Genomic DNA, 18,890 nt, shown 5'->3' on the forward strand with positions numbered 1-18,890 from the left:
CTTACATCCTAAAAAGAAGACAAAAATGGGGAGAGAAAGAGGACTCTGTTTTTGGGGCACTCTTTTGATATGATGATTTGTAAATAAAACTTAGCTTTTATTCCGTTATATTTTAAAATAGGGGGCTATAACTCTTGGATAGGGTAGCCGTTTTCTTCAAAATCCGTCTCCCATCTAGCAGTGAGCTTCTTTTAGTATACGCTATGCGCTGGGGATTATGGTAAAGGATTCAGATTGGTGCTACAATAGGACCAATTTGAATTGGTGATGTGCTGCCTAGTGAGCCTTGCGGCGAGTAGTAACTAGGGCTCGTTAGAGGCAAATTATGGGATTTAGAGGGGTTAATTCCCTATAGTTATGGAGACTGCTCACACGTTGAGCGTTATTCCTTTTTGTACTAGGATAAATAGTACTAGTGTCGGCACCGCAGTAGTTTATTATGATTCAATTAAATTCAATATACTGCCCCTAATTTGTGCTTAGCACGATTAAGTGTATGTACAGTGCACAGCTCTTAGATTTGTGCTTTCAACAAGTGCCTGGCTACTTAGTGAGCTAGATTATGCGCTGCGCCTTACTGGGCTAGAGTAGAAAACAGCATTGTATTGGCACGCCGTAATTAGTTTCTTATTCGACTCAAAACACAGTAGTTGTCTTAGCGCCAAGGGTTTGACACAATTTGATGACTACTTAAATAGCTGTACCACATGCTGCTCTACGATTGAGCTTGAACACATATTTGACTATTTAATTAGCAAAAATAACAGTAGATATTGCAACATACAATTTAATACCTGCTTAAATAGATGCACACCAATTAAGTAACTGTCCACAATGTTGCTCTTGGATTGAGCTTAAACAGACACCTTGCTACTAAGTGAGCAACAGCTGACAGTTTCAAAGTACAGGCAAATATTGCTAGTGTCAGCTTTCACTTAGTTTCAAAGTAGATGCACTTCTCATAGATTTAATGAGGTGAGCACAAATAACAGTAGATATTGTAACATACAGTTTGATACCTGCTTAAATAGCTGCACACCAATTAAGTAACTGTCCACAATGTTGCTCTTGGATTGAGCTTAAACAAACACCTTGCTGCTAAGTGAGCATCAGCTGACAGTTTCAAAGTACAGGTCGAGTATCCCGTATCCGAGTATCCGTTATCCGAATTATTCCGAAATACGGACATTCCAGAAAGTGAAAATTTTTTTTTTTTTTGCTAAAAACTCACTGGGGACATTTGTAACAGCATCACTGGGGACATGATATGTAACTGGCACTATATATGTGCAAGACAATGATTGCTTGGCATTCAAATTCAGTACACACATTTTGTTTCACGTTTTGAAACCTTGTTTTTTGAACAATTAAAATATATTTGTGTGTATTTTATGTGGTAATAAAATATATTTGTGTGTATATTATGTGTTTATACAGCATACATGCAAGATACTTCAAAATACATCATTGAAATATTAAAATATTCCGAAATACGGAATAATCCGTTATCCAAAATTCTCCTGGTCCCGAGCATTTTGGATACGGGATACTCAACCTGTACAGGCAAATGTTGCTAATGTCAACTTTCACTCAGTTTTAAAGTAAATGCACTTCTCCTAGCCAAGCATAGCACTGGATATTTGTAACAAGGGATGCACAGTAAGGTTCTTAGCACAGTAAGGGTGTGCTAATAGTTATTTAGAGAATTTTGTGCATGTAGTACAGACTATTATTGCCTGTGTCGACCGTGGGGTTTTGTCTGCACAGTTAGCAATCTATGATGATTTAGTAATTTGTGCTCATCCCTGTTATAACTGTTTAGATAGACCCCTTAGTTAGCAGTTGTGATTTCTGCTTTCCTAGAGTCATGCAAACGTGCATTGGACTCCAGGATGAGAGAATCTCAGTCTGCGCTGCGGGGTCAGGTAGTGATAGTGAAGTTAGACACTTCTGCTGTAGACAGTGGGGTTAACAGTGTGACCCTGTTGCTGAAGTTAGCATAGCAGGATATTTTACTGCCCCTATTCTGTCAATGAGAGAGTGCCTGAATGGTAGAAAAAGGGTGGTAGACAGGGAGGGAAAAATAAGTTGCTTGTTGGCACATCTGGGTTTATCCTTCTGCTTCCCACTGAGTCGTGCTCCCGCAGTGGACTCCGTGGGTGAGGGAGGTATGTTCAGAGGGCTTTAGAGCATAGTATAGTAGGGTGGTAGGTGTAAATGAGTCGCTTCTGCTGTCAGTGTTAAATGTCTGGTTGCCCTGTTGTGTGCGGACAGAGCAGGGACACCCCAGGCAGGTCACTGATGAGAGGGCGAAGAAATACCTTTCCGTTGTTAATTTATTCAACGTTTCCCCTTCTGTCGTCTCCTATGGCTCCCCCGTCTGCTGGCGCTGGTCAGTCTCCCAGGGGGGAAGGTTCAAAAACCTTACGGCTATTCCCACCAATGGCTGGTTAGTAGCAAGGGTGCTGGGCGGCTTGGTGGCCGGGACGGAGGAGAGGGGAGAACGGCGCGTGCCTGCGCCGGGTGTTCTCTCCTGGCTGGTTAGTAGCAAGGGTGCTGGACGGCTTGGTGGCCGGACGGAGGAGAGGGGAGAACGGCGCGTGCTTACGCCGGGTATTCTCTCCCTCTCTTGTGCGGCTTCTGCTGCGTGCGGCTGCGGTGCTAGGTGCTGTGTGCGGCTGTATTGCTCTGCAGTCTCCCGACACTGAACCACCGGCGCCGGTGGTCAGTGAGGCTGGATGACGCGCGTTTCGCCTCGAAGGCTTGTTCACATCAGGTGACGTATGCCGTGTCAGTTCCATTCAGTTAAGCTATCTGGGGGGAAGAGCCCCCGCCCCTTTGCGTACTGCAAAAGGCTGCTGGTGCTTGAGTGACATGGTTCCCCTCCTCCTCCGGGGGAGATGCAGTGTCTCTCGTATGGTAGTGTGTTGTAGTTAACACACTAAATAGATATCCATTTTGATCAAATGGTGCTTTGCCATTTGTAACCAATCATGCCCTATACTGGGGATATCAAGGTCTGCGGCATTGGGTTATTGTAAACCTCCTATAAGTTTATTTGTGTTGATTTTTTATTTGTTTATTGTTTCTTTTTTATTAACTTTTTGGTTGTTAGGGCTCCGTTGATTTTTATCTATGGTTCTGTTTGTTATATATGATAATATGTTATTGCAAATGTTCGCCTGGTCCTCATTCTGAGGTACGGGAATAAGACAGATGGTCTCTTTCTCAGTTAATTCCTTGAGATTTTTCGTGGGTCCTCCTTGTTTTATGAGTCTTAGGGGTCTAGTGTTGGGTTACAGAGGTTAAGCTACTGAGTATTCAAGATGTGCTGGTCATCCCCTGTGTGGGATGTGATATATCTTTGTCCATATTGGGTAATATAGTACAACCTGGATTGGTAGGATGTGCGTTCAGTATTGAGTGAAGTGCAGTGGTATGTGCCCATAAGGGTATCATAATCTGTGTGGGAATCGCCGAAATGAAGAGTGTCCCAATATTAATAGTGTGGTGGTAGAAGTGAATGAATTTTTTTTTTTAAATCTGTTTATTGTAGTTTTTCAAATACAAGTATAAGTTGTAAACAAGTATGATGATAAACGAGTATGTTGATAATATACGGTGAGCATGAATAGATTCCACACAATGTATACCTTTTTCCTTATGGGATTACACAAATAAAGAAATAAAGAAAAATAATGCAAATAATTTCAATACAGTTGTGTCTTTGAGTCTTCTTTGTCATATCTATACCATAGGTAACCTTGATGGGTGTCGGTAATGGATTCAGTGGGAGGTAAACCGAAAAGGAATTTAAACTGGGGGATTACCATTCTCATCTATTAAACCATATTGATACCAATGTAGACACTGCTATTTGTTTTAATTCGCTCGCTTATTCCTGTTGTCGGTGATATTCATACAAGTAACATTTACCAAGGATAGGATACAAAGGGGTAGAGGGGGGGAGGGAAGGGGGGGGATACAAGTTAAACTTTACTTTATTATCCAGGATATCTCTATCAAGCAGCTTTAAGTTGAAAGTAGTAGCTCGTTTCAGTTAGGAGTTAGTCCAGTGGGGTTGTTTATTTGTCTTAATAAGACCCGCTCAGCGTTTCCGAAAACGGAAAAGATTTCACGTTGGGTCGTTTGGTTTAATGTTTCTATATAAGGACCCCAGGTTTTGTAGAATTTTATTATACCTGTTTCTATGTTCGGGATCGTGGCCGACCTCCTATCAAAGTATAATAACTGCATCATTTTCCCATGTACTTCTTCAACGGTTGGGGAAGAGTGGGATACCCAATGTTTAAGTATGACTTTCTTGGCTACTGTAAAAAATAATGTTATCCATGATATCAAGTGGTGATGTTGGCGATCCAACTGCCACCCATCAAAATTTGCACACAGACCAACCAGAGGGTCAGGAGTGAGTCGTATCCCAAACATGGAGTATAGGTTTACCAAAAGCTTATTCCAAAATCGTTTGATTTTACGACATTCCCAAATGCAGTGATAAAAAGAGGCTTTGGCTATGTGGCATTTTAGGCATTCTCCTGTGACTGACGGCACAAAGTGGGACAGACAAGCTGGGGAAACATATGCCCGCTGGATAGTTTTAATGTATACCTCTTGCAAATTTGATGAGCTCAGAATTTTAAGAGTGGTCTCATACCTGGCACTTAATTTGTCTGGGGAATGTAATGTTGGGATATTTCGAGCCCACTGGTCACAAAGTTTAGACCAACGAGAAACAGTTGTTTGTAGTAGTAGTAGTAATAAGAGGTAGTACGGCTTTATTCTAAAGGTAGTGACACTGCTCTGAATAAGCAGCTGTTGCAGGGTATCGACCTGTTGTGGAGACACATCTGTTCCAGCGGGAGCCCGCAAGGAGTTCAAGTAATGGCGGGTCTGGAGATACATAAAGAAGTGATTTTGTGGGAGTGAGTATTCCTCTCGAAGTTCTGAAAAATACTTAAAAGTGCCCCCGGGATCAAATACTTTTGAAGAGTCAGTTAGACCTACATCTCTCCACAAGTGGTACGCTGCTGTGGTCAGCGAGGGGGGGAAATTGGGGTTACCCCAGAGGGGGATTTTGTGAGTAACTAAGGGGTTTCTTTTTAGTTTTCGGTTCATATTTTGCCAAGCGTAGTAAATATCATGAAATAATGGGTTAGATAGTATATGTGAGGGTATATCCGAGGCCTTAGAATGCAACAAGGCACTGGGAGAATAAGGACGCAATAGAGCAGCATCTAGCTCATTATTGGTAAACACGTTTGTGTTGTTAATCCAGTCCGAGGCGCAGCGTAGAAGGGTAGCTATGTTGTATGAGGCAAAGTCTGGGATGCCTACTCCACCACAGCTCCTCGGAGCGGATAGTTTGGAAAAAGCTATCCTGGGCCTCTTCCCACCCCACAAGAAAGAGGTTATTGTTTTCCTTAATGTTTGCAGGTCTCGTTTGGTTAGTGAGAATGGTAGCATCTGTAACGGGTAAAATAGTTTGGGGAAGATTACACTTTGAAGAACTGCAGTGCGCCCCAGGAGTGATAGAGGAAGAAGGTTCCAACTTGCCAATTTAGATGAAATTTTATGTATGAGAGGGGAGTAGTTGAGTGAGTATGTGGAGGGCAAATGTTTGGGGGTCTGTATACCCAGATATTTGATGTGAGATTTTGCTATGGTAAATGGGAAAGTGGAAGGGGGGTCTGAGGGAGTTGGGTCGGGTGCAGTCAGATGAAGGAGTTCAGATTTCGCGTAATTTACTTTGTATCCAGAACGGGTGCCAAAAGAGTCTATAATGCGTATGATGTCCGGGATGGATTTGTTTGGGTCTGAGATGAAAAGAAGCATATCATCCGCGAATAAAGAAAGTTTTAATTCTAGGGGACCTATTGAGATGCCTCTGTATATTTGGGAGGAGTGGAGAGCTATGGCAAGAGGCTCGAGTGCTATGGCGAAGAGTAAGGGGGAGAGTGGGCAGCCCTGTCTCATGCCCTTATGGATGATAAAGGGGTCGGAGAGGAGGCCATTACAAGAAATTTGGGTATGGGGGTTATGATTAATAAGGCGGAGAATGGAGGAGAAGTCGTCTGGGAAACCAAATTTTGAAAGGGTTGTATACAAGTGGGGCCATTTGACCAGGTCGAAGGCCTTCTCCGTGTCTAATGCTAAAATTGCGGGGTCCGAAGCTGAGGATGAAAGGGAAGTGTTAGTAGAGGCTGAAATAACACTAAGGACCTTACGCATATTAAGTTCTGAATGGCGACCACTTATGAAACCCAACTGGTCGGGGTGTATGATGGTGGGGAGGATAGGTTTCAATCTTTCAGCTAGTATTTTAGTAAAGAGTTTATAATCCAGATTGAGTAGGGAGATTGGACGATATGACCCAGGGAGTGCTAAATCCCTGCCTGGTTTAGGCAATACTCTTAATATGGCGGAGTTATAGTGTGGGGGGGGGGGTATATTAGAGGTCATTAAGCTATTAAAAAACTTAGTGAGAGTCGGGGTGATTCGTGAGTGTAGTATTCTATAGAAATGTCCACTATAACCATCTGGGCCAGGTGCTTTATCGCATTTCAATTGTTTAATCGCTTTTTCTACTTCTTCTGGTGTTATCGGGGTTGTTAGTGAATTAGCTTGAGTTGTATTAATAGTGGGGGTTGGCAAGTTGGACCAAAAGTCGTATGGAAGTGGGGGAAGGGTAGGAGATGGGGAGTGAGAAGGGGGGGACCCGAGTATAGTTCTGTATAGAAGGAGTGTAGAATTGCCGCAATGTCTGCATCTGCGGAGGTGAGGGTACCCTGGGCAGTTCGTAAGGGGTGAATTCGGGAGGGGGGACGGGCACCCTGCAATAGTGTTGAAAGTAGCTTCCCTGTTCTATTTCCCATTTTATGAAATTTGTAGTTAGTGTTAAATAGTTGTCTGTCTCCAACTACTTGTAGGTAGTTTTCAAAGTTAGATTTAGCAACTACATAGGATTGTTTGTTGTGGGAGTCAGGATTTTGCTTGAACTGCTGAAATGTCAACGTTAGTTCGTTTTGTAGGGCTAAGTATTTTTCTGTGAATTTCTTTTTAGTGCTTGCTATATATGATAATATCTCTCCTCGTAAAACTGCTTTAGCGGACATCCAAAATAATTTTGGGTCAGATTCAGCATGTTCCTTATTGTCAGCTAAGAAGTTATCCCAGGCTAACTCAAGTTGTTTATGAAATTTTAATGATTTGGCCAAATAGGCGGGGAATTTCCAAACCCCTGATCTGTGTGTGGGCTGAAGCAGTTCCACGGTAATGGAAATGAGGGCGTGGTCCGATATGGTAATTGGGTGTATGTAGGCATCACTAACCAATGGAAATAGGGTCTGCGAAACTAATATGTAGTCTATCCTAGATAGAGTGGAGTGTGCAGCGGATAAACAGGTGTAATCCTTCTCCGTGGGATGGAGAGCCCTCCATGCATCAACCAAATGCAGGCTATTGGAAAAGGCCGGGACTCCTAATTTAGGAAGTGAAGGGGGTCGTGTACGGGTAAAGGAGCGATCAAGTGTGTTTGATGAAATCAAATTGAAGTCACCACAGACTATAGAGGGAGCAGGGCCTTTAGATATAATTAGGGCTTAGAGTTTTTGTAGGAATTCTTTAGAATATTTGTTCGGGGCATACACGTTGTATATCGTGCAAGGTTTAGAATCTATCATTAGAGAGAGGGCTAGAAAGCGGCCTTCAGGGTCAGTAGTCGTATCCAGAACCTCGTGAGGAATATTAGATTTAATAAGTGTAACCACCCCACGTGCTTTGGAGTTGTAAGGGCTTGCACCCAGTACATTCCAGCCTAGCATATTGAGCTTTTGGACCTCTGCCTGGACCAGATGCGTCTCCTGTAGGCATGCCAGCTCGATACCTCGTTTGTTCAGACACAGGAGAATCTTGAGTCTCTTTGCCGGCGAATTGAAGCCAGCCACGTTCCACAAACCAACTTTCAAGTTAGACATCTATAGTCCGGGGGGCAAGGTAGAATGTTAGCGCTTGTAGAGAAATAAATATATTTCATAAAACCAGAATGGGGAGAGGAAAGAGGGAGAGGGTAAGAGACAAACATAAGACAGGGGTAAACATTCAAACTTATATACAGAACATGAATGCTAAGCCACAGGATGCTCACATGAATCTTTATGTGGTACATGCATAACTGGCCTGGTTGCAGCAGCTGTGAGCAACCTACTCCCGGAAGAGCTAAAGAACACAACATTAGTAACCTAGGCACCCAGGATACCGGTCCTGGATGTCTTTTTAATACCATGGGGATCAGTGGCGTAACTATATAATTTGCGCCCCCCCGCCAAAAAATTTCGGCGCCCCCCCCCTCCCCATACCCATACCTGACAGAGCCGCATCCAGTCTCCCTCAGCTCCGCTGTGCTGCTCCAGTCTCCGCTGCGCTAAGTGTCACTTTTCATTATCAGCAGGAGCCGGCGCCGGGAGCGAGTGACGGGACAGTGACCGAAGATGCGGCCGGGCAGCGGCGCAGCGGGTAACTATAGCACCGCAGCCCCCCCGGCGCCCATAGTTACTCTGCGCCTCCCCGCCATGGCGGGGGCTGCGGAGGCCTAGTTACGCCACTGATGGGGATTATGGTACAGAGGGTAGCACGGCTTGCTCCGTCTCCGCACCAATCCAACATACCCTAGGATTTGAGTATATAAAGGAACAAAAAATGTATAAATAGTAGAGGGGCAGGGTCTACCTAATGTAGATACAGATGAACATATTGAGATAAGATAACTATACGGATTGTTATATACTTATACATTATAATAAATGTTACTTAGTATTTAAATATAATTTTTTTTTTTTTACTTTTTGATAATTATATATTAACTCTGTGCGTTCAGAATCTTTGGTTATATGGAGAGGTAGGGAGGGGAGAGGGGGGGAAGAAAGGGGAGGGGGGGGACTGGGGAGGGTGTAAAAAAGGGGGTGACGGGTTAAGGAGAGTGGGAACATTAAGCGTAAAACCACAGATTTATAGATTTGCAAAAAAAGGGGGAAGAAAAATGTATCCAGTCCTCTCTCCCCCACCCCCACCACCCAACCAGTGGATCAAAGGCAGCTATGAGTGATTTTACGAGGGGGGGTACCCCCTAGACCTATAGGAGAGAAGAGGAGCAGAGTGTTACTAGAAAACAGCTATAAAGGGTAAGGAGCAACTTCGTCCTGTCTTTCACAACATTCAACAACGTTCTCAAAAAAAAAAAGTCTGAAGGAGAGCTGGAGCAAAGGCCCTCAAGGCTTAATGAAAACGCATAAGTTGTGCATATCCAATCTGATGAAAGTTAGTTTTGGTGGGCGTCGCAGAAACACCTGAAGGGAAGTCATCCATCATGGAGGGGTGGGTGTCGGTCTGGTGGCGTGTGAGATCGGGTCACTAATATCCTGATCATCCTGTGTGGTGCGAGAGCGGTCTCTAAGGAAGGCCTCAGCGTCGGTGGGAGACAGAAAGTCTTTGTGGGAAGTGCCATCGTATATGCGTAAGCGTGCTGGGTATAGCAGACCAAACTTGCGGTTCTCAGCAACTAAACTGGTGCAAATAGGGGAAAAAGCCTTACGAGCCTTAGTCAGCTCCACAGAATAATCCTGGAAGATGTACAATCTATTCCCTTCCCACTGTAGATCCTTTATGCATCGCGAGGCAGTCCAAATGATCTGCTTGTGAAGATAATTTAAGCATTTAACAAGGGTGACTCTCAGTCTTGGTTTGTTAGGGGATGGTACGGGTCCCACCCTATGGGCTCTTTCCACGACCATATCTCTGCACTCTTTTTCTATTTGTAGGAGTCCAGGCAGGGTGTTGCGGATGAAGTGGGCTAAGGCAGGTCCCTTGATGGATTCTGGGAGGCCCACCAGGCGTATATTATTACGTCGGGCCCTGTTTTCAATATCGTCCAATTTATTCCAGATATGATAATTATCTGTGGTGAGGGTTTTTATTGAGTGCTGCAAGTCTTTAATGTCATGGGCTGCAGCTCCTATTTGGTTTTCAGCATGTGACACTCTCTGCGTGAGAGCCTGTATCTGAGTAGTGATGTCAGCCACTGCTTGCTGAAGAAGCGGGGCCATGGTGGATTTAATGGCTGCTACTACTTCTTGATATGATACAGGGGCGTCGGGAGAGCGCGGTACCTGTACTGTTGAGGCATGTGTGTCAGCCGTGGCTTTCTTGGAAGCGGGTGCGGCTGGATGAGCTCCGGCGTCAGACGCCATATTGGCCTCCGCCCTCCGCTTCCCCTGCCTCGATGCTGGCGCTGCTCCGGGACTCAGTTGCTGGGAGGTGTCGGAAGTGTGCGGCAGACCCTTAGAGGCTCCGGGGAGCCGAGAGAAGGGTTAATGTTGGTGGTCCGGGACGGAGCTCAGGTGCACGCCTCCTCAGTCCATCAACCCGGAACCGGAAGTTCAGAAGTGAATGAATTTTTAGGAGTGCTTGTGACTTGTGGGTCTGGGGATTAGACTAATGAATGCTCCTAGGGAGTGGATATTAGGGACGTGTCTTCTTATTAGTGCTTAGAGAATAGTAGACCGTGCATTGGAGTGCTAGGTTGGTTAGGACAGTGATAATCTGGTGGTTGGTGCTCTTCTGTGATATGGTGTATCTAAAGTTAACATATTTGGTGTCTAAGGTGCCCTCTGGGGAGGTGCATAATTAGACTCTATGGTCCGTGCCCTTATGTGTAACAGGTGATGTGATAACTCAAAAAAACTGTGCAGTAACCAAAGTGAGTGATATGAAAACACGTGAGGAACGGACTGTTTTGTGAAGTGTATAATATGGGTAATTTAAAGGAAGACACTGTAGTTGATGTGTTCATTGAGCCCTCCTGGAGTTAGGGCTCCGAGTTCAAACGTCCAGAAGCTTTCGCACTTGAGCAGCTCTTGCATCATGTCTCCTCCCCTGATGCCTAGGCGGACCCTCTCTAGGCCGAAGGCTTTGAATGTTTTGATGCTCCCTTTATGTTTATAGTGGAAGTGTCTGGCCACTGTGGTCAGTTGTTTCATTCTCTTCTTATCTTGTTCTGCATTTCTGATGGACCCCAGATGTTCTAGTATGCAATGCTTCAGCATTCTTGATGTCATTCCTATGTACCTTTGGCCACATTCGCAGGCTATACAGTATATTACCCCCTGGCTTCTGCAGTTAATATAGTCTTTGATTTTGACTTTGTTGCCATGTCGGTCCAGGGTTTCTGTTGTTTTTAGCATGACCTTGCAGGCTTTGCATGATCCGCATGCATACGGCCCGGTTGTTGTTGGGTTCTTTTGTTTGACTTTTGAAAAGTGGCTTTCAACCAGATGGTCCCTCAAGTTGGGTGACCTCCTCCAGCTCATGAAGACCCTGTCTCCTAGATGTTCTGACAGGTCTGCGTCTGTTTTCAGGATGTGCCAGTAGTTTTGTATGATTTTACTGATTTCCTTCCAATTTTGATTGAAGTTACCCACAAATCTAATTTGGGTGTCTTCTTTCCTGTTGGTGTTTTTGGATGGTTGGAATATGAGTTTATCTCTGTTGATTTGTTGCGTGAACCTTTGTGCTTTTTTGGTTGAATTATGGCTATACCCCCTTTCCCTAAGCCTTTGTGTTAGTTCTTTGCTTTTTTCTCTAAAGACTGCATCATCCGAACAATTGCGTCTTAGGCATAGGAATTCGCCCTTAGGTATATTTTCAATCGTGGGTGGAAAGTGGGAGCTTGTTTGGTATACTACACTGTTCGTGGAGGTATTTTTTCTAAAGAGTTCAGTTTCGATGGTATCTGTGGGACTTCTGTATATTTTCAGGTCCAAGAAGGATATGGCCTCTTCGCTTATCTCATGTGTGAGTTTCAGGTTGAGATTGTTTTGGTTAAGATGTCGAATAAATTCCAGGAGGTGGTCTCTTCCTCCATCCCATATCAGTAAGATGTCATCTATATATCGATGCCATGATATGACATGTCTGGTCCAGATCTCATTTTCTTCCTGAAAGACGTGTTCGTTCTCCCACCATCCTAAGAATAGATTTGCATAGGTTGGGGCACAGGCCGCCCCCATCGCTGTGTCCCTCACCTGCAGGAAAAATCTATATTTCAGGATGAAGTTGAGCAGTCTAATGATGAAATCGTGGAATTCACTGTGGGTTTCCATGTTCAGGAAGTATCGGACAGCAGCCAGTCCTTGGTAGTGGTCAATGCTGGTATATAGTGCTTCTACATCCAGTGTAACGAGTAGTTGGCCCTTTTCCAGTTTCACATCTGTCACGATCCGAGCTCTCAGACAGACTTTCTTACCGGCTAAGTGCCTCCGCAGGTTCAGCTTGCGGTCCAGACGTCATCTCTGCCGGCCTCCTGTCTCCCAGTGACAGTCCCCAGTGCACGGCAATCCACCTGTCCGCCGCCATTGCTCCCAGTATCCAGCATGGTGTGCACAAACACACTTTCCCGCCATAGCAGACATGGGGGCTGCCATGTTCTTTCCAGTCACATGTCTGTGCTGTCCAATCCTGTTGGTTCTGATCTCCCTGTCATACTTCCTCGGCCAATCCTGGCCACCCAGTGGGGATAAGTATGCTGGGAGCTCTCAGAACCATTGCTAGTGCTTCAGTTGTCTCCAGTGTATGGTCAGCTGTCCTTGTCTCCGTGCAAGTGTATTTCTCTGCTGGTGTTGTCTTCCATGCTGCAGTGTATTCCAGGTTATTCCATCTCCTGTGAAGTCCAGGTTATTCCATCACCTGTGAGCCTGCCTCTTCAGCCCAGCGACCAAGCCTAGCTCCGGGACTCTGGTCCTCCGATGCTCCAGCATCACCATCCACCATCGATGTTCTACCATCGTCTGTAGTCCGATACTCCGGACCTCCAGTCAAGCTTCCGTCCGTCATTCCGGACCCACAGTCAAGCTCCAAGTCTTCCGTCCGTCATTCCGGACCCACAGTCTCCACATCCGATACCCGGATCCGATGTTCCACCATCGATACCACATTTCATCTCATCTGTAAAGTATTGCAATCTGCATGAACTGTCATTACTCCTGCATACTTTACTGTCTGTCATATTACAACCATCTGCAAATAAACTCGGTTGTATTTTACCTCTGACTGCTTATTGGCTCTGGGTGCACTGTCGCGCAGTCCATGCGCAAGGGTCCTCTCCAACCTCCCCGGTTCAGGTACCGGTCCAGGTCCCCACCAGAGGTCTCAGTCCTGTCGACTAAGCCCCCTGGTGTGACAGTAAGCACTAGCCAAATGGATCCAGCCGCAAACCAAGCATCTCCACCCAGCCCTGTACAGCAACTGGCTGTTCGCTTGGATCAGCAAGAGGCTGCGCAGAGCCAAGTGATTCATTGTCTGCAAGATCTGTCTTCCCGGCTGGATAAGCTACAGACCACTCTCAGTGGCCCTGAGCCTGTCAGAGAACTTCCAAGTCCAGTTCATCCTCCTGTAATGGCTGCTGCACCTCGCCTTCATCTGTCTGTCCCCACCAAGTATGATGGGAACCCCAAGACCTGTCGAGGTTTTCTCAATCAGTGTGAGATTCACTTCGAGCTGCAACCCAGCAACTTCCCTACTGAAAGGGTCAAGATCGCCTACATCATCTCCCTCCTGTGTGGAGCAGCGTTAGAATGGGCGTCTCCCTTATGGGAAAGATCTGATGCCATCCTGTCCAATTACAAGGACTTCGTGTCAACATTCCGGCGTATCTTCGATGAGCCTGGGCGATCAGCATCTGCCTCCACTGAACTCCTCCGTCTCAGACAGGGATCCCGCTCCGTCGGGCAATATCTGGTCCAGTTCCAGATTCTGGCGTCTGAACTCTCCTGGTGTGATGGGTCCTTATACGCAGCTTTCTGGCATGGCCTATCCGATCGTATTAAGGATGAACTCGCTACCAGAGACTTACCCTCAGGTCTAAATGACCTTATATCATTGTGTATCAAAGTAGACCTACGCTTCCGAGAAAGGGCTGTAGAACGTCACAAGAGCGCTCCAGTTAAAGTGCCAACTCCTCCACCTTCTTTACCCACTGCTCCCGCAGTCCATTCCAAAGAAGAACCAATGGAGATAAACCGCTTCCGTTTGTCTCCCGGAGAACGTCGACGTCGTCGGTTGGCACAGCTCTGCCTGTATTGTGCCGATCCTGCACATCAAATTTCTGCATGCCCAAAGCGTCAGGAAAACTCCTCCTCCTAGCCCGTCAAGGAGAGGGTAGGCTAGGAGTAATTAAGTCCTCTCCATCAGCAACTGATTGTGTCCTTCCAGTTTCCCTACAAGTTGGTCAGCATTTCAAGACTGTCTCCGCACTTCTTGATTCCGGTGCCGCTGGCAACTTTGTTACTGCAGAACTGGTCCGCAAGTGGGGGTTGCCCACTGAAAGTCTTTCCAAGACTGTCTTCCTTACTGCTGTGGATGGCAGTAGGATTCCTGATGCGACAGTCTCCCGCAGAACTTTGCCACTTACAGTAAAAGTGGGAGTCCTGCACACTGAACTTTTGTCCTTCCTGGTTTTACCCCGAGCCACTCATGCTCTGGTTCTGGGTTTACCCTGGCTCCGTCTTCACAATCCTCGTCTTGATTGGAAGACATCGGAAATCCTTTCCTGGGATCCTTCCTGCTCCGGTACCTGTCTCCAAAAGGTACACCCAGCTCGTCATTCTTCAGCCGATGCAGCAGACCTTCCGCCTCTTCCCTACCAAGAGTACTCAGATGTATTCAGCAAGTCTGGCGCTGATGTCCTACCTCCTCACAGACCGTGGGATTGCCCTATCGAACTTATCCCAGGCAAAGAACCACCCAGAGGTAGAACCTATCCTCTCTCTCTTCCAGAGACTCAAGCCATGACCAATTACATCAAGGAAAATCTGGCAAAGGGATTCATCCGTCCTTCGACTTCTCCTGCTGGCGCAGGATTCTTCTTCGTCAAGAAGAAGGATGGAGGCCTACGTCCCTGCATTGATTATCGCGGCCTCAATAACATTACAGTAAAGAACCGATATCCGTTGCCCCTCATCACCGAGCTGTTTGACCGTGTCAGCGGTGCAACCATCTTCACGAAACTCGACCTGAGGGGTGCATATAATCTCATCCGCATACGAGAGGGCGACGAGTGGAAGACGGCGTTTAATACCAGAGACGGCCACTATGAGTACCTCGTCATGCCCTTCGGGCTCAGCAATGCCCCAGCCGTGTTCCAGCACTATGTCAATGAGATTTTTCGGGACATTCTGTATCTTCATGTAGTTGTATATCTCGATGACATTTTAATCTATGCCAATAACATCACAGAACATCGTTATTGGGTCAAAGAGGTTCTGTCCCGGTTGCGAGCTAATCCTCTCTACTGTAAACTGGAGAAGTGTGTCTTCGAGGTGAAGTCTATACCCTTCCTAGGGTACATTGTCTCCGGTTCTGGTCTTCAAATGGATCCAGGAAAACTGCAGGCCATCCAAGATTGGCCAATTCCCTCTTCGCTGAAAGGTATTTAACGTTTCCTGGGTTTTGCCAATTATTACAGAAAATTCATTCGTAATTTCTCGTCTATTGTGGCTCCCATCACTGCCTTAACGAAAAAGGGGTCTAATCCAGTGAAGTGGCCGGCAGAAGCCATCGAAGCCTTCCATCTGTTAAAACAGAGGTTCACTTCCGCTCCTGTTTTAAGACAACCTGATACCACCTTGCCCTTTATTCTCGAGGTTGATGCCTCCTCCGTGGGTGTTGGGGCAGTCCTCTCGCAGAAAGCGCCCAATGGTCGTCTTCATCCCTGTGGGTTCTACTCCCGTAAGTTCCTGCCTGCAGAGCGTAACTATGCCATCGGTGACCAAGAGCTTCTCGCCATCAAGTTGGCATTAGAAGAATGGAGATATCTTCTAGAGGGCGCTGTTCATGAGATCACAATTATCACAGACCACAAGAATCTTCTGTATCTCAAGTCTGCTCAATGTTTAAATCCCCGTCAAGCCAGATGGACACTTTTCTTTTCCAGGTTCCCTTTCAAGCTGTCGTTCTGTCCAGGGACACAAAACCGAAAAGCTGATGCCCTTTCCCGCTCATGGGAGCAAGAAAGTGAGTCCAAGTCCACACATCAACATTTCATTATTGATCCAGTGGCCTTCTCCGCAACGAGAGTTTCAAATCTCACGCCCCCTACAGGGAAAAGATATGTAAAGCCAGCTCTAAGAAAGAAGTTGCTCTGTTGGGCGCATTCTTCAAAATTCGCTGGCCATGCAGGCATTCAGAAAACTTACGAGTTTATCACCAGGTCCTACTGGTGGCCGTCCCTCAAACAGGATGTACAGGACTTTGTTTCCTCTTGTGCTAAATGTGCTCAGCACAAGACCAGTCGTCAGTCTCCACCTGGGCAATTGATGCCACTGTCAGTGCCACATCCTCCTTGGACGCATATCTCGATGGATTTTGTAACTGATCTTCCAGAGTCTGACAAGTTCACCACCATATGGGTGATTGTTGACCGGTTCACCAAGATGGCTCACTTCGTTCCCCTCACCGGCCTTCCGTCAGCTTCCAAGCTGTCCCAGCTCTTCATCAAAGAGATATTCAAGCTTCATGGGCTGCCTCTTGAAATCATCTCCGATAGAGGAGTCCAATTCGTAGCCAAGTTCTGGCGAAGCCTGTGCTCCCTGCTTCAAATCAAGTTAAAGTTTTCCACAGCCTACCACCCTCAAACCAATGGCCAAACTGAGAGGGTGAATCAGGACCTTGAAGCATTTCTCCGCACATATGTCTCTTCTTCCCAAGATGACTGGGCTCAACTCCTTCCATGGGCAGAGTTCTGCCATAATAACCAATATCATTCTTCATCAAATGTCACTCCATTCCTTGCCAATTATGGGTTTCATCCTCGAGTTCCTGACTTCACTCTGCAACCTGTGTCCTCTGTTCCAGCGGTCGACACGACCATCCAGCAATTCGTCAAATCCTGGAAGCTCATTCGTTCTTCACTTCTGAAGGCTTCAAGCAGGTACAAAAAATTTGCCGACAGGAAACGCAGAGCTGTGCCAGCCCTCCGTCCAGGAGATCGTGTCTGGTTGTCAACCAAGAATCTTCGATTGAGAGTGCCATCGATGAAGTTCGCTCCCCGATATATTGGTCCTTTCCCAGTTGAGCGAGTCGTCAATCCAGTAGCTTACAAGCTCAAGTTGCCGCCCTATTTGAAAGTGCCAGCTACATTCCACATTTCGCTGCTCAAGCCGCTGGTCTTGAATCGCTTTCATTCCAAGCTCCCCAAGGCTCCTAAGGTTTGCACCCAGTGTGGAACAGAATATGAGGTCAGTAAGATCTTGGACTCTCGCATCCGATATGGTCGTCTGCAATATCTGATCGATTGGAAGGGCTACGGCCCCGAAGAGCGATCATGGACCAATGCCATCGATGTCCATGCTCCCAGACTCATCCGGGCGTTCCACTCCAAGTTTCCCCGCAAGCCTAAAAGGTGTCCTGGGGCCACCCTTAAAGGGGGGGGTGCTGTCACGATCCGAGCTCTCAGACAGACTTTCTTACCGGCTAAGTGCCTCCGCAGGTTCAGCTTGCGGTCCAGACGTCATCTCTGCCGGCCTCCTGTCTCCCAGTGACAGTCCCCAGTGCACGGCAATCCACCTGTCCGCCGCCATTGCTCCCAGTATCCAGCATGGTGTGCACAAACACACTTTCCCGCCATAGCAGACATGGTGGCTGCCATGTTCTTTCCAGTCACATGTCTGTGCTGTCCAATCCTGTTGGTTCTGATCTCCCTGTCATACTTCCTCGGCCAATCCTGGCCACCCAGTGGGGATAAGTATGCTGGGAGCTCTCAGAACCATTGCTAGTGCTTCAGTTGTCTCCAGTGTATGGTCAGCTGTCCTTGTCTCCGTGCAAGTGTATTTCTCTGCTGGTGTTGTCTTCCATGCTGCAGTGTATTCCAGGTTATTCCATCTCCTGTGAAGTCCAGGTTATTCCATCACCTGTGAGCCTGCCTCTTCAGCCCAGCGACCAAGCCTAGCTCCGGGACTCTGGTCCTCCGATGCTCCAGCATCACCATCCACCATCGATGTTCTACCATCGTCTGTAGTCCGATACTCCGGACCTCCAGTCAAGCTTCCGTCCGTCATTCCGGACCCACAGTCAAGCTCCAAGTCTTCCGTCCGTCATTCCGGACCCACAGTCTCCACATCCGATACCCGGATCCGATGTTCCACCATCGATACCACATTTCATCTCATCTGTAAAGTATTGCAATCTGCATGAACTGTCATTACTCCTGCATACTTTACTGTCTGTCATATTACAACCATCTGCAAATAAACTCGGTTGTATTTTACCTCTGACTGCTTATTGGCTCTGGGTGCACTGTCGCGCAGTCCATGCGCAAGGGTCCTCTCCAACCTCCCCGGTTCAGGTACCGGTCCAGGTCCCCACCAGAGGTCTCAGTCCTGTCGACTAAGCCCCCTGGTGTGACAACATCGTGCAATTTTTTGAGGATGTCTGAGGTGTCCCTTGTGTATGATGGAAGTTGTAGCACAAATTTCCTCAGGTGGAGATCGACGAATGTGCTGGCCTTTTCGGTTAGTCCGCCGATCCCTGAGACAATCGGTCTCCCCGGGGGTGTGGTGGAATTCTTGTGGACTTTGGGTAACAGATATGTTCCGTTTTAGTGATGGTTCCATCTTGTACTGCTTCATCAATAAGTCTTTTGTAGAGGGTCTTGAAATTCTCTGTGGGATTTAGGAGTATAGGTTTGTAGCAGTTAACATTGTGCAGTTGTTTATAGGCTTCCTTGGTGTAACCCTCCTTGGGCCATATGACGATATTACCCCCTTTATCAGAGGGTTTTATCACCACATCTGTCCAGCTTTTGATGTTTTTCAGGGCTGTTCTCT

The sequence above is a fragment of the Crinia signifera genome, chromosome 8 (genome assembly GCF_055691185.1).
Source record: "Crinia signifera chromosome 8, ASM5569118v1, whole genome shotgun sequence".
In the NCBI taxonomy this organism is placed as follows: Eukaryota; Metazoa; Chordata; class Amphibia; order Anura; family Myobatrachidae; genus Crinia; species Crinia signifera.